Source organism: Giraffa tippelskirchi, chromosome 4 (assembly GCF_054371585.1).
Source record: "Giraffa tippelskirchi isolate mGirTip1 chromosome 4, T2T-mGirTip1v1.2.pri, whole genome shotgun sequence".
Classification (NCBI taxonomy): domain Eukaryota; kingdom Metazoa; phylum Chordata; class Mammalia; order Artiodactyla; family Giraffidae; genus Giraffa; species Giraffa tippelskirchi.
In genome coordinates, this window is record NC_137278.1 from 133,854,022 (window position 1) to 133,868,918 (window position 14,897).

The 14,897-nt window shown below is 40.5% G+C and overlaps 1 long non-coding RNA gene across 1 annotated transcript; it reads right to left on the reverse strand.

The window, feature by feature from the left end:
• Nucleotides 1–5,814: 5,814 nt before the first annotated feature.
• Nucleotides 5,815–12,003, reverse strand: LOC145545206 (uncharacterized). The gene is made up of 3 exons (XR_014081943.1): nt 11,934–12,003; nt 11,396–11,485; nt 5,815–9,502 (listed from the first exon to the last, which is right to left on the reverse strand). It is a non-coding gene; the product is annotated as an uncharacterized LOC145545206 (long non-coding RNA).
• Nucleotides 12,004–14,897: the final 2,894 nt, after the last annotated feature.

A 14,897-nucleotide genomic window follows, 5' to 3' on the forward strand; every position in this document is an offset into this window, starting at 1 on the left:
TATCTCTTTTGGGAATAGTGTAAATGAGGAAGATAAAAGTCTGAGTTCTTGCTCTCTAGTTTAATCCACTTACTGCTTGCTTTACTGATGACATTTAAAAGCATCAAAATGAACATAATTGATGATGACCTTGAAGCTGATAATGGGGGAAAATGTTTCATGAAACCAAGGACATCCCTTGGGTAGTGTGGGGCAGATGAAATCAGGATAAAATGAGCAGCTTAATAAAGGTTGAATATAGAAATAAAGACTGAAAAGTATGTAAAAATGTCATCGGTAATAAAAGATTCTCAGCTGGTAATACACTACTGAAATACATCAACACTCCTCCAACCTGTCTGGGTGTCTTGTCTTTCACTAACGAGTCTCCTGAGTTGCTTCCTGTCTCCACGTGAAGGCCTATTTGCATAGAGCAGAGCACTGTGCAGGATGAATGGCTCACTGACTGGAAGGCCAGTGGAGCTGGAGAGAGTCGCTGTGTATTGTTCACAAACACCAGGCAAAAGTGATTCTGAATTAATTTGATTTACAAAAGGAGAGTTTAAAAAAGAAACAGCCATTCTATAGCTAGAATGGTGAAAACACACAGGGGTAATGACTCAATCTTTTCATGAATCATGTAGCAGAATGGAATTTGCAGCACTGTTTAGAATACATCTGAAATTTTGTCTTAAAAAAACAGGGCAAGAGAGAAGATAATAAAGAGTTTATCACAACAATGTGATGTGTAGTTTTCTTGACACTTGGGTGGTCCTATATGACCCTTGAAACTGTCCACTGAGATATTTAGGGCAGCACTTACGTTAAATTATTTGCTTAAAGTCATGTGAATAGTGATAGAACTCAGAACTCAATGCTGGTTCCAGAAACCTCTAGTAGGTAGGTCTCTTCACCTGGAATCCAGTAATGATAGGGACTTCACTGAGTAAACTTTTACATCACAAACCTTTGACCGTGGACTCAATGGGAACTAGAAAGTATCCATACCAATGGGGTATATACATGCAATGTATTTTCAAGAGATGGTTTGCACAGCACATTACTTGTCTCATTTATTTCAGTTCAGTTCAGTTGCTCAGCTGTGTCCGACTCTTTGCAACCCCATGAACCGCAGCACGCCAGGCCTCCCCATCCATCACCAACTCCCGAAGCCCACCCAAACCCATGTCCATCAAGTCGATGATGCCATCCAACCATCTCATCCTCGGTTGTCCGCTTCTCCTCCTGCCCTCAATCTTTCCCAGCATCAGGGTCTTTTCAAATGAGTCATTTTCAAATGAGTTCAAATGTCTCAAACAGGAAGTTAATAAATATTTGTCAAATAAGTGAATGAATGAATTCAAACACTGTAGAATGAGCTGAAGAATCCATGTGAAGAGCCTTTTAAGTTTGGCTCAAAGCATTTGTTGAACATTAAAGACCTTTTCATCATCGATGGGGATTATTTCAATTCTCTCTTATAGAATTGTGTTTAAAAAGCTTCCTGCAAACATTTTTTGAATACTTAACAAATGTGGAAAGGGAATAGGAATTTTGTCTCATGTGGGACTCTCTTATTGGTCCTAACAGTTCAAACAGGCTTAGTGATAATATTAAGCTACCATTTGTATGCACTCTATTGTGTGCTGTGTACTGTACCAGGGCTTTGCATGTATCATCTCAATCCTAAAAGCATGCTCAGAGAGATAGGCTGTCCTGTGAAGCTGGGAGTCCAGCAGAAGTTAGACTGACTTAGGCACTCATGCTCTTCCTTCTACACTGCAGTCACGGCTGAACAATCTTCATGATAACACGAAAGCAGGACCAGGGAGGGGACAGGCTGGCAGGTGGATTTCTTAGGTATTGCTGTCACCCACTGGATCTTCAGAAAATAGCACGTATGTGGCAGAAAGCATTCTGATGGAATCAAAATGAAAGTTTATTTTTTATTGAGGTAACTTTGGTTTATATGTAACATTATATAAGTTTCATGTGTATAACATTATATTTCTACTTCTATATACACTATAGTGTGTGCTCACCATCAAAATTTTAGTTTCCATCTGTCACCATTCAGTTGACCCCCTTTACCTATTTTTCACACACCATAGTCAGTGTCGTATACTGACCACATCGGAAAGCCAACCTTCTTACACCAAGCAGAGTCCTGTTTTCCAGTTTAATAAAATTGGTAGGTGTGTGGAAAGGTATCCTTCTTTCAGTACTTTAGTGCATGGGACCTGGATCTAAAATAAATATCAGACTGGACTTTGAAGAGGAAGAGATGTCATGAAAATGCAGTCAGAAAGAAGTGTACAGAAATGTCTCTTTCCTTGGGACAGAGGTGGGTGGTGCATGTACCTATGTGTGTTTACACGCACGTGTGATTGGTGGGAAATGGCTGTGTCTGTATGTGATACTCAAGTCTGTTTTAAGTCGCAGCATACAGGGATACCTGTTTCTCTTTTTTTCCCTACCTCCCTGTTTCCATCACCAATAAATCCTGTTGGTATTTACAGGGTCCATTGAAGTAATAAGATGTAGTGATTTTGCTGTTTAGTCTCACTGGAATCCTTGAATATATATGTTCTGTAACAGAGCAAAAACTGTAATAATAATGAATTCAAGGCAGATCCTGAATTACGGTAAAGGAGTGCATTTGCAGTGGCAAAAGGCCGAACTGAGACCAAGTTGTCATCTTTTTGTGGTCGTTGGTCTGATACCCCAAAGATTATATCATGTTTCATCCTCTTTTCTACTCTTTGTACCAAGCCTTCTGTGAGTGCTAAACATCCTGGAATTCTTTGTGATCAGTTACTGCTCGTGGGGCAGGTGGTAGGTTATTAGGATGGCAGGAAAACCAAAGGAAAGTACTCAGATCCATTTATTAGCCAGCAATAAATAGAGACCACTGATGTGCCAATCTGTTTCTCCAGCTACTGGTCTGATTTTAGCGCCAGGAACCTACAATTCAAGACCAAACACTGACATCTAGAGAGTCTGGCAGGAGTGGAAGCTCTGCTTGGTTATAAACTTGATCATGTCCTTGGCTCTGGCCCTGTATTAGTGACAGAGGGCCCCTTGCTGGTTACATCTCTCAACTGGCTCCCTGTAATGCCTGGATAGTCTATTCTAGACCTCTTGGAGACAGTTTTACTTGGCCCAGGCATGATAATAATTTGAATTTGAACTAATTGTTCCATTAGCAGGGATAATTTTATGTGATAAAACCCATGCCATCCTCATGCCTTGGAGAAAAGGATTCTGAAAAAAAATCCAAAGGCAGGCCTTGGGAGACCAAAGCCAATGTGGAGTTGAGGGTCATCTGGAAGTGAAAAAGGTGATCTAACTGGGGAAATGGAGGAGAAGAAGAAGATAAGGAGCCTGCCACCTCCCACAGGCTCAGAGCTTTGTCTGAGTGGGGCCTGCAGAAGCTGAGGTTCCGGGATCACAACTTGACAAGAGTATCCACGGGTCTCCAGGGTGAGCAATCTCCTGCGTTGGTTCAGTGCGAGGCACTCCTGACATAGCTCTGGTTATTGTTATCTCAGTAATAACTAGGCTGAGGTTAGTGGAGGGTGAGGATGCTATAAGGTAGCCCCATCTGCTTTTAGCCCTTCTGCAGATCAAACAGCAGGGCCATCTGAAGCCCCCCAAGATGCAGAATCCAGAGAGGGTACCATGCTCAAATTGACTTAGGTATTATCACCAGGGATCCAGCTCTAGGGGGTCATTCATCACTCTGATGCTCCCAAACATAGCCTGAGCTGCCTCCCTATGTCACTGGAAGCCTTTTATTGGGTTCCAGCGACACCCAACCCAGGGAGTGCTTACATGTGCACAAGTGCCCCCTGTCTGCTGGTCACCTCATTTCTGTATGACTGCAGCAGGTTTCTCTGCCATGGCCATCTCCCAGTCTCCCTCCAGCTTCCGCTTCTCCCCAGGCCAGCTTACCCAATGTGTGGGTACGGGCTTCTCTGTTAGTTTCCCAAACTCAGGTGATACTGGAAGGCAGAATTGAACGAAATGTTGCTGGACACTTGATGCCATCGGGGCATCAGGGGACAGAAAAGGGAACAGATATCCCTGCATGTGGAGTCCACTGCTTCTTTGCATGGGGGCCCCTTCTTCACTACCAACTGCTTGAGTCAGGTGGAACAGATTTGTAAACCCCACAGTTTGTGAGCAAACCTCACAGTCTCTGTAGAGGTTCACAGTTTTCTGTGAAGATGGGCTTCACATTTAAAGGCTCAGCATCTCAGCCGACAGCCTCTGCACTTGCGCTTGTATCATTCCTACTTTCTGGACTTCCCCGAAAGAGTGGGTAAGCACTTACCTTACATCTGCTTGGCCAAAACCCCAGTTGTGTTTCCCAGAAAAATGGGAGAATCTTCCCGAAGGGAAAAGAAAATCCAGGAAACACACAAGAATACAGAAATGCTTGCTTGTCTCCAAATTTTGGCTTTATTTTTACTTTGATTTTGTCTGTTAACACTGAGTACCTGGGATTGGACTTTGCCCTTTGACTCCCCCTATCACTTTTCTCATCCAAGGAAGCCTGATTTGGGTAATCAGAGTCTGTCAGTCAAAATGTGGATGTATAGTGTCTGGAAAAAACTCCAGCCTGCAGTCTGAAATGCTACAGTCAGGTTGCGCTGTATGTTTGCCACCTCATCTTTCATTACATTTAATCTGCCATTGCTTCTGATAGAGAAAAGAACAGTTTTCTCTAACTGACCACATGACAACACTGACCACCAAAGAATTTTGAATCGAGGACATTTTTGAAAAGAGAAAATCATACAAGGGAATGAGGCTCCTTAGATAAACTTGGAAGGCAGTTTTAACAGGCACCTTAACTAGCTGTAAACTACCTGAATTCAGGACTAAGATTTTCATTATTATAGTGATCAATATTGATTTTAATTATATTATCCTTAACATTTGTTACAAGGAAAGCAAAGAGTCTCATTTTCATGTGTAGTTACTTCCCATAGATCTGCTTTTTACTCCGAGCTGTTTTTCCAAGGGCTGCCTTATTAGCTTTGATCCAGGAGATGGCAGTGTGCTTTTCATTTTGGGACTTGGGATGTGACCTCTTAGACCTTCTCCCATAAGTTGTCATGTGTAATAGGGTGGTGCATTGTGAAGTCCATGATGTAATATGTTCATTGATCCACCATACTGAAACATTAATAAAAAATCAAATCTGAATTATAGAAACAGGGTTATATTATAAATTCATAAAACTACTTATTTTTATTAATCAAATAGTGAACACTTACTACTGTACTGGATGTTCTATGGGTAAATAGAAATGTTAAAAGCCATTATTGCTTTAAAAAGCTTAAAACCTAGATATGGACCCACAAAGCTAGTAAAAATGAAACAGAAGGCAGTTATATGTTAAATTAATTAGGAGTTAAGAGATTACTGTGGTCAGCAAGAGAACTTCTCAGAGGGAGGTGGTAATTAAAAGGATGAGTAGGAACTTTTAGATAAAAAGTGTGGATTAAACACCATAATTTTCCCCTCTCTCTTCAGATTCTACTAAAATGATAGTATAGGATTACAAATAGATAAATCAGAACAGCAAAAAAAAAAAAGGCAACATTAGGAAATAAGATATCAACAAATTTTTGAAAAACGAAGATGGAGAGAATTATAAAAAGGATTTCCATGAAGGAGCATGGAAAGACCTTACTAAGTAAGGTCTTTATCAAGTTAAAGAAAATGCATTTTATTTCTATTTTTCTGTGTTTTTTTTTTAATCAAGGATAGTTAAATTTTTTCAAGTACTTTTTTTTTTGGCACTATCGATAAGATCATGTGATATTTTTTTTCTTTCTGTTAACTTTTTAATATGGTGGATCATGTTGGTTGACTTTCAAATGCTAAACTAGCCTTGCATCCCTGGGATAAATCCTGCTGGATCATAGTATAAAATTCTTTTTATATAATGCTGCATTCTATTTGCTAATATTTTGTTAAGAATTTTTTTACACCTATATTCATGAAGAATATTGACTTGTAGTTTCCTTTTCTCCCTCTCTCTCTCCTTTCTTTCCTTCTTTCCTTTTCCTTCTGTCTTTCTTTTTCATTCTCCATCTTTGGTTTTGTACCAGGGTAATACTAACTTCAGAAAATGAATTGGAGAATGTTCTTTCCTCTTCTGTTTTCTGGAAGAGATTGTGTACAAGTGGTACTAATTCTTCTTCAAATTTTGGATCAAATTCTCCAGTGAAACAGTCTATGCCTGGAGATGTATTTTTGGGGAGTTTAAACTTCCTTAATATTATAGAGCTATTCAGATGATCTATTTAATATTGAGTGATCTACTTAGTGATGATAATATTGAGGGATGGTAATTAGTGTTTTTAGAGGTATTGATCAGTTTCTAAGTTGTCAAATTTATGTGTATAGAGTTGTTTGTAGTATCCTTTTATTATCCTTATTATTTTAAATGTGTTGAGGTTTGTTTTATGACCCAGAAAATGGTAAGTGATTTGTGGAAACTTGAGAAAAAACTATGGATTCTGCTGTTGTTGGGTGGTGGTGGATTTTATAAATGTCAGTCTGTTGTTTGATGGCATTGAGTTTTTCTATGTCTTTGCTGCTTTTTTGCCTAGATGTTTTCTCAATTTTTGAGAGCAATGTTGAAGTCTCTAACTATAATTGTGGATGTGTGAATTTCTCATTTCAGTTATATCAGCTTTTGCTTCATATACTTTGTAGCTCTGCTCTTGGTATGTACACATTTAGGATTGGTATGTCTTCTTAGTGGATTGATTCCTTTGTCATTATGTAATGTCCCTTCTTGTTTCTAGTAATTTTCTTTGTTCTGAGATTTACTTTGCTTGATAATAATATAGCCACTCCTACATTTCTTTGATTCATGTTTGCATGACATGCATTTTTTCACCTTTTTACTTTCAACCTTCTTATATCGTTGTACTTGAAGTGAGTTTCTTGTAGACAGCATATAGCTAAGTCATGCATGGTTTATAATCCAACCTGCTAACCTCTGTTTTTAATTTGTATATGTAGGCCATTTATATTTAATGTAATTATCAATATGTTAGGACATAAATCTGGCATTTTATTTTATTTTTGTTTGTTTTCTTTTTGTTCTATTGTTTCTCATTTCTTTTTTCCCCTCACCTTCCTGTGTGCTTCTGAAACATATTTTAAAATTCTGTTTTATCTTTTAAAAATATATCTTTAAATATAGCTTTTTACTGTTTGCTCTAAGTATTATATTATATATACACCTAACTTATTGCAGTCTACTGGTGTTGTCATTTTACCAGTTCAAGTGAAGTATAGAAAACTTACCTCTCTTTTTGTCCCTATATCTTTCCTTATTCATATTTCCTCTACATATAGTATTTCCTCTGTATACGTTGTCCTCAGCAATGTTATAAATTCTGCTTCAACCTTCAAACATTATTTAGAAAACTCAAGTGGAGGAAAGCCTGTTATATTTACTTAGTTCCCTAATATTCCAAGATTCTTCCTTGTATTGTTTTCTTTCTGTTTAGAGAAAATTTCTTTAGCTATTCTTTTTGTGTCGGTTCCCTGGTGAGACTTTAGCTTTCCTTCATTTCAGAAACTTTAGATATCTGTCATTGATGAAGAATATTTTAACTGGACACTTGATTCTTGGTTGACAATTCTTTTCTTTTGTCACTGAAAAATGTAACGCCACTTCCTTTAGCCTCCATAATTTATGATAAGAAATCTGCTGTCATTGTTATTTTCCTGTAGGTGAGATGTCATTTTTTTCTGGCTGTTTTCAAGAGTTTCTCTGTTTTTTAGTTTTCGGAAGTTTAATTATGGTGTGTCTTGGTATGGATTTCTTCAGGTTTATACTGTTTGGACTTTGTTCTTAAACCTGTAGGTCTTTTTCTCCTGGAAAGTTTAGGAAGTTTTTATCCATGATTTCTCTTGAGTACATTTTCACCCCTGCCATTTTCCTACTTGCCTTGTGAGACTCAAATTACATAAATGTTAGACATTAAAAAAGATATATGCTACAGAATTTTGAGACTATTTTTTGCCTCTCTTTTCTGTTTTTCAAATTGGGTAATTTCTAATGTTCTGTCTTTCATTTCACTCTTTCTGTCCTATGTTTTCTCTTTTTGTTGTTAAGCGCATCCACTGAGATTTTTATAACAGTTACTGTATTTTTCAGCTCCAAACTTTCCATTTGGTTCTTCTTTGTATCCTTTATTTCCTATTTTTATTTGTTTGAAGTATATTTGTAACTGCTTGTTGAAACATTTTTATTGTAGCTGCTTTAAAATCTTTGTCAGGTCATATTAATATTTCTGTCATCTTGGGTTTAGCATCTATTTTTTTTTTTCATTCAATTTGAGTGCTTCCAATTTTTTTTTATAATGAATTATTTTATTGAAACCTGGATGTTTCCATATGAAGTATGAGATTCTAGACCTTATTTAATCCTTACTTTAAAAACTGATTTAATCTGACACTTCTCTGGCAGTAGGAGTGGGTTGGGGTGGGGTGGGGAGTGGGGAGGGACATTCCTACCCAGTTGCTGTCAGATGAAGGTAGAAATCTATGTTCTCCACTCAGCCTCCTAAGTGGTGGGGTGAGGGTGAGGCTTTCTCCTTAGTGATGGGTGGGGATGGCAGTGTTGTTTCTCCTTATGGTCTCCACTGACACTGTGGTGAGGGCAGAATTTTTATTGCTGAGTGTTGATGAAAGTTCTGATATTCTATCAGGCCTCCTCCTCCTCCTCTGATGCCATCTTAGTGGGGAGGGGGTGGGGTCCCTCTTATTGTTGGGTAATTGTAGATTTCTGTTTGTTCCATGGGATCTCTGTTAATACCGTGAGGGTTGGGGTGTTTGTTACTGGCCAGTGGGGGTAAAATTCCTGGCTTCCTACTTGGACTTTTCTTATGCCAGCTCCATGGGTTTTGGAGCTCCTCATGAGAGCCTTAAGAGGATGGGAACCTAGACTTCCTACTTGGTTTTTGCTGGTGTGGATAAGAGTGGAGCCACAGATTTTTCTGCAGTGTTTGCCTGGAGTATCTAAACGTTTCTGTCTTGCTTGGCTGTTCCTTTCCTAGTCATTTGGTTAGAGAGAGCAGACTTTTGGGGGAATTTTTTTCAGTCTGCAGCCCATGTATTGCTATCCTCAAGGCCGGGGTATTCACCATTGTGGTTTTTTGAGTCCTAAAGTCTCAAGTTGATTTGCCTTCTCTCTACTTTTTAGAGTCTTCTTACATTTGATTTATAAGTAATGCCCAGGATTTTTAATTGTACTTCACAGGAGAACTAGAGGAAAGTACATTTACTGCTAATTGTTTTAAAATATTTTCTGCATTTTCAAACTTAACCTCAGAAGCAAGTCAAAATCTCCACATCAGGCTTGGTTCCTTACCTTCCCTAATTTTCCTCAGTCATCCTCAGCTGTATCTGAAACAGATTCAAATCCTTTCCTCTCCATCTTCACTTCCATCAGCCAAGGTCAAGCCAGCATCTCTTTCCTAGACTACTACAATCAGGAGCAAGCATTTGTTAGAGTGAACTTTTCAAAACATTAATCACTGCACATCACTACTCTGGTTAAAGAAATGAGACAGATGAACTTACTTATCAAACAGAAAGAGACGCACAGACTTAGAAAAGAACTTATGGTTGTCAGAGGGGGAAGGGACAGTTAGGGAGTTTGGGATGGTCATATACACATTGCTATATTCAGAATGGATAACCAACAAGGACCTATTGTATAGCACATGAAACTCTACTCAATGTTATGTGCCAGCCTGGATAGGAAGGGGGTTTGGGGGGTGAATGGATACGTGTATATGTATGGCTGAGTCCCTTCACTGTTCACCTGAAACTACCACAACATTGTTAATCATCTATACCCCAGCACAAAATAAAAAGTTTAAAATTTGAAAAAAAGAAACTCTAAAACATTTTTCATTACACTTTGGATAAAATATGAATTCCTTTTCCTAGTCAGTTAAGTCCTCAAATAATCTACCCTGTACCTGTCTCCCCAGCTTCACTCCTCAACCTCATGCCTCCGCTCGTCTTGTAAGTGAAAATTCTCTCATCATACTTAGCTCATTTTCCTCCTTCTGTACTTCTATCTCATACCTGTTTCAGGGTATGAACTTGCCATTGGAGAGCCCAGAGTGCTCTTATTCCAGTTTTTTTTTTTTTGTCACGTGGATTCCAGCTTAAACATCACCTCCTCTGAGAAGCCTTTTCCACCACCTCCCTTGGCCAAGTCACTTTCTGTATTAACACTCTGTTTAATTTTCTTCAAAGTCTTTTATCACTAGTATTTTCTGGTATATTTATTTTTGTACTGATCATCAGCTGTCTTCTTCCTCTGAGATATAAACTCCATGAGATCAGGGTCATTGCTTCTTGTGTTTACTGAGATTCACTGGGGACACATTATCTAAATAATTTTTATTGAATGGATGAATTTAGTCAACTCTTAGTGAGCTAATTATGTACAAGGGTTCGTGTTCGGTGCAAGACAATATTTCACGTCAGACATAGCACTGAATCTGAATACCGACATTTTGCTGTAGACATCTTTGTCATCTCTTATAAAGGAGGAAACGGAACCTTGAGGAGATCCAGTCCTTCCTTGAAGTTAATAAATTTGATTCCACCAAAATTTACTGAGGGCACATTTACATACCAGGTGCAGTGTCTGATATCAGGAATACAAACATGAATAAGGCAGGGCTCTTGCCATCTAATTGCTCACAGCCTGGTGGGGAGACAGAGCACAAACCACTAACTCTACTACAACATGATGTGTGAATAAACTGGAGCAAGCCTTATGCCAAAGCTAGGAACAAAACATTAGGAGATAAAGAATTGTGTGACTAATTTTGCTGAATGGTTGGATGAAGATTTTTTTTGAAAAGCTTTACAGAGTAGATGGCATTTGAGCAAGGCCTGCAAAGATGAATAGGCTTTTGCCAGGTGCAGAAAGGATGATAAGAGCTTTCCAGAGAGAGAAGAGGAGATGTGAAAGGAGAGGGGCTTGAAAGAGAGCACAATCCTGGCTAGTTAGCTGTGTGAGAGCAGGCTGGACTTTCACAGCACTTATGAAAGTCAACATTGAAGTGCACCTGGCCGTAGAACTGAACAGACAGGCTTTCATTCTTTTCTGAGTTAGTAAATTTTTGGTCTCTCTCCAAGAGTTAGTAAAGTTTGCTTTGTCTAAAATTTGACTTCCAAAGATTTATGTGGTTTTCCTCCATCAGCCCCTTCTGTTTGAATGAACTACAGCAGCACCATGAAGAAGAGGGCATGGGGAGGCGGCATGGTAAACTCACAAACTACAGCCCTGGTTAGCTTGTCCTGCAGGGTTGGTATAGGGTGATGTGCTATAGTTAGGAGAAGGCTCGCTTACCCTCTGCCAATATGACCACATAGCATGAAAGCTCTGACCTAGAAATTCTTTGCTTTGGATTCAGATTTGCTGGTTGGAACACAGATATCCCTGGGAAAAGAAGCACATAAGATTGTTATTGGGGACTTCCCCGGTGGTCCAGTGGCTAAGACTCTGTACTCTAGTGCAGTAGGAGGCTAGGTTTGGTCCCTGGTCAGGGAACTAGATCCCACATGCCCCGCAACTAAAGATCAAAGGTCCTGAGTGCTGCAACTAAGACCCAGTGCAGCCAAACTAAATATTAAAAAAAATGAAAAAAACTTATTGGATATCAGCATCTTCATGAGAATGAACTTGTGAGCATCTTCCATCTGTGCTAGCCAGTGTCCTTAGGGAGCCAAGGGGATGGGTGTTTGGTTTTAGGGAAAGGTTTAGTACTGAATATATGTCAGATACAGAGCTAGGGGTTCTGGGCCTTTTTGCATTTTAATTTTTTTCAATACTGTTCTCTTAATTTTAGAGACTGGCTCACTGAGGTACACAGAGGCTAGGTACTTGCCTGAGGTCACTCTGTTAGTGGTGGTAAGGCTGGAGTTCGAAACCAGTACTGCTTCTACAGCTACGCTGCCTTTCCACACAGCATGACATCACAAAGGGGTGGGGCGGTGGTGAGAAAGGTAGGAAACAATGACAAAGATGTAGAGCGTGGACGTCAAAATTCACTTAGGTCACAGTCACACTTTGAGTTGACCCTGAGAATACTGTCTCTCTCGGTCAGGTGTCTCTTTGACCGTATCTATGTGTGATCTGTCCATAGCACTTGGAAGACTAGAAGCATTGTCTGGATAGGCCGATAAAGTTCTCAGCAAAGTAAGAATGTGCCAGATGACTATTTCAAGTGGCCTGCATGTTTGCTTCCCACGGTGAATCTGTGACTTGGAGATAATCAGAAAACCTTTTTCATCAGATGGCATATCACAGATGAGAAAAGCAGTGTGAAGGAAGCAAGTCAGGAAAACAGTGTCAGGTGTGGATTGGCTGAAGCCCATGGTCCCCATCCTTGGGAAGGCTGATGCGATGCTTCACCAACTTCCCTTCCTGCACATAATTGGGGTTCCTGGAAGCAGCAAGCATGGCTCTGCAGAATCGGCCACCCAGAAATGAGACCTTCCCTCCACAGGGAAGTGGCATCCTCCCATATGTTCCATGCTTTTTATTTCCCAGAGATCAAAGAGGATCGGGAATGTAGCCGACAAAGGAAGCTGTCGTGCTGGCTGTGGATAGGGGCACCGCACACACACACCCAGCAATGACACACCCATCTCCTACTCCTTGTATTACAGGTGAACAACAAAATGCAAAAGACCTTTGATTTGTGGTTCTCCCTTCCGCTGTTTCTGGGATTTCTAGCCATGGACAGGCAGCGGAGGTGGGAGGAAGAACACTGCACTGCATCCTGGGTGGATACAGGATCCACCATCCTATACCTCCTTCCTCAGAGCCCGAGGCTGGGTATTATTTTCTCCTTCAGTGACTGTTACATGTACCTTGAACACATCACTAAGTGCTGCAGAACCAGTGGTAATGGAGAAGTTGGCTCTTTATTACACTGGCAATAAAACCTCACTTCCCACATAAGGTGTAATCTCCTTGTTCGTTTCACTTTAGCCACATGAGCCTCCTTTCTGTTGTTTAAGCCTTTGCCTGGTGCTCTCTTCACCCCTCATCTTGCAGGTCTCAGCCCAAACGTTAGCTCTTCAGAGAGGTCTTCCCCACTGAGACTGAAGTTACTCTCTCCTTCCTGGCCACACACCTGCTTTAGTCAATCTGTAGCCAGCATATAGGGCTTCCTCGGTGGCTTGAGGTAAATAACCCACCTGCCATGCAGGAGATACAGGAGACAGGGGTTCAGTCTCTGGGTTGGGAAGGTCCCCTGGAGGGGAAATGGCAACCCACTCTAGTATTCTTGCAGAGAAATCCATAGGGCCACATAGAGTCGGACATGACTCAGCACAGCTAGCATATTCACTTTGTTTATTGGAGTCTTAGCTTTTATCACTTTTTGGTTTATCTTTCCCATTTGTTAGTTATTTGTTTCTTGTCTGTTTTCTAACCTCTTGAATGTTAGCTTCTTGCAAATGGGACTTTGCCAGTTTTACTCCTAGCACATAACTTAGAATACTCTGTGGCAATTGTTCAATAAATATTTATGAATGAATGAATAAATGACATGGTCGCTGCCTTCATGCTTATAGTCTGGAGAGATGGTGTAGGATCAGAACTTAGGCTCAAGAGTCAGACAGCCAGGAGTTTGAATCCCAGCTCTGGCGCTAATGACCTGAAGTCTCAGAACTTTAGGTTTTTCATCTTTAAAAGGGAGATAATATTAGCCCGACTTTGTGGAGTTGAAGTGAGGATTAAATGAGATAATTCATCTAAAGTGCTTGGCATTGAGTTTGCAATATAGTGATAATAAATGTTGTGTTCTATTGTTGTTGTTGTTCAGTTGCTAAGTCATGTCTGACTCTTTGCGACTCCATGGACTGCAGCACACTAGGCTTTCCTGTCCTTCACCATCTCCTAGAATTTGCTCAAACTCATGTCTGTTGATTTGGTGATGCTATCCAACCATCTCATTCTCTGTTGCCCTCTTCTTCTCCTGCCCTCAGTCTTTCTCAGTATCAGCATTTTTTCCAATGTGTCGGCTTTTCACATCAGGTGGCCAGTCAGGTTCTATTATTATGGGGAACAAATCTATAAATGTAAAGAATGCAATACAGTTAATAAGTGAGATAAAAGAGGGGGTAGAGGGCAGGCTGCCTCAATGACATCTAAGGTGAGACCTGTTCAGACAGATAACATTGATGAGCCTCGACCATCTAGTTATGCCCATGACTGAAATCAACAAACCATTCTGAGGGAGAGACCTCAGAGATGAGGATCCTCGTTGGCATCACAGTACCAGACAGATCATACCCGAGCTCCCGTCCACTTACCTATAGCCCAAGAGTCAGGCTCTTCATTACAGTGATGCGGCAGCCCCAAAGCAGTGAGTGCACTTTGGCTAGGAATGTGGTGAGTGACTTTAATAATGTGATGTTGCTGAGATCACTTTCTCTCATTTGGACTCTGGGTCACATAGTGGAGGAAGCATACTAGTACTTTATCTGCTGTCAGTTCAGATTCCATGCTTCCTTTTGCACTCTATCTAAATTAAATCTCACTCCACTGGGGAGCCCTCTGGCTTTTTAGCTCCTATTTTTGGAACAGTAGTGGAGACTTGGATCTCCCGAAAAGGGGCCCCCCAGCTCCTGCTGCGGCCTGGACTTCCCCAGGCTCTGCCTGCTCTGCGTGCTCAGCCAGACCACAGTAGCTCTGAGAGTTTGTTTTTCTTTTTCTGCCACCAGGAACTTGTTCAGTGAGTGCCACCAGTGGTGTCTCAAAGTCAAGCCTTCATCCACCAGCAGTTCTAGGACCTCCCTGCTCGCCAGGCTCTGAAGCCAGGGGTGCAAGGACAGCATTA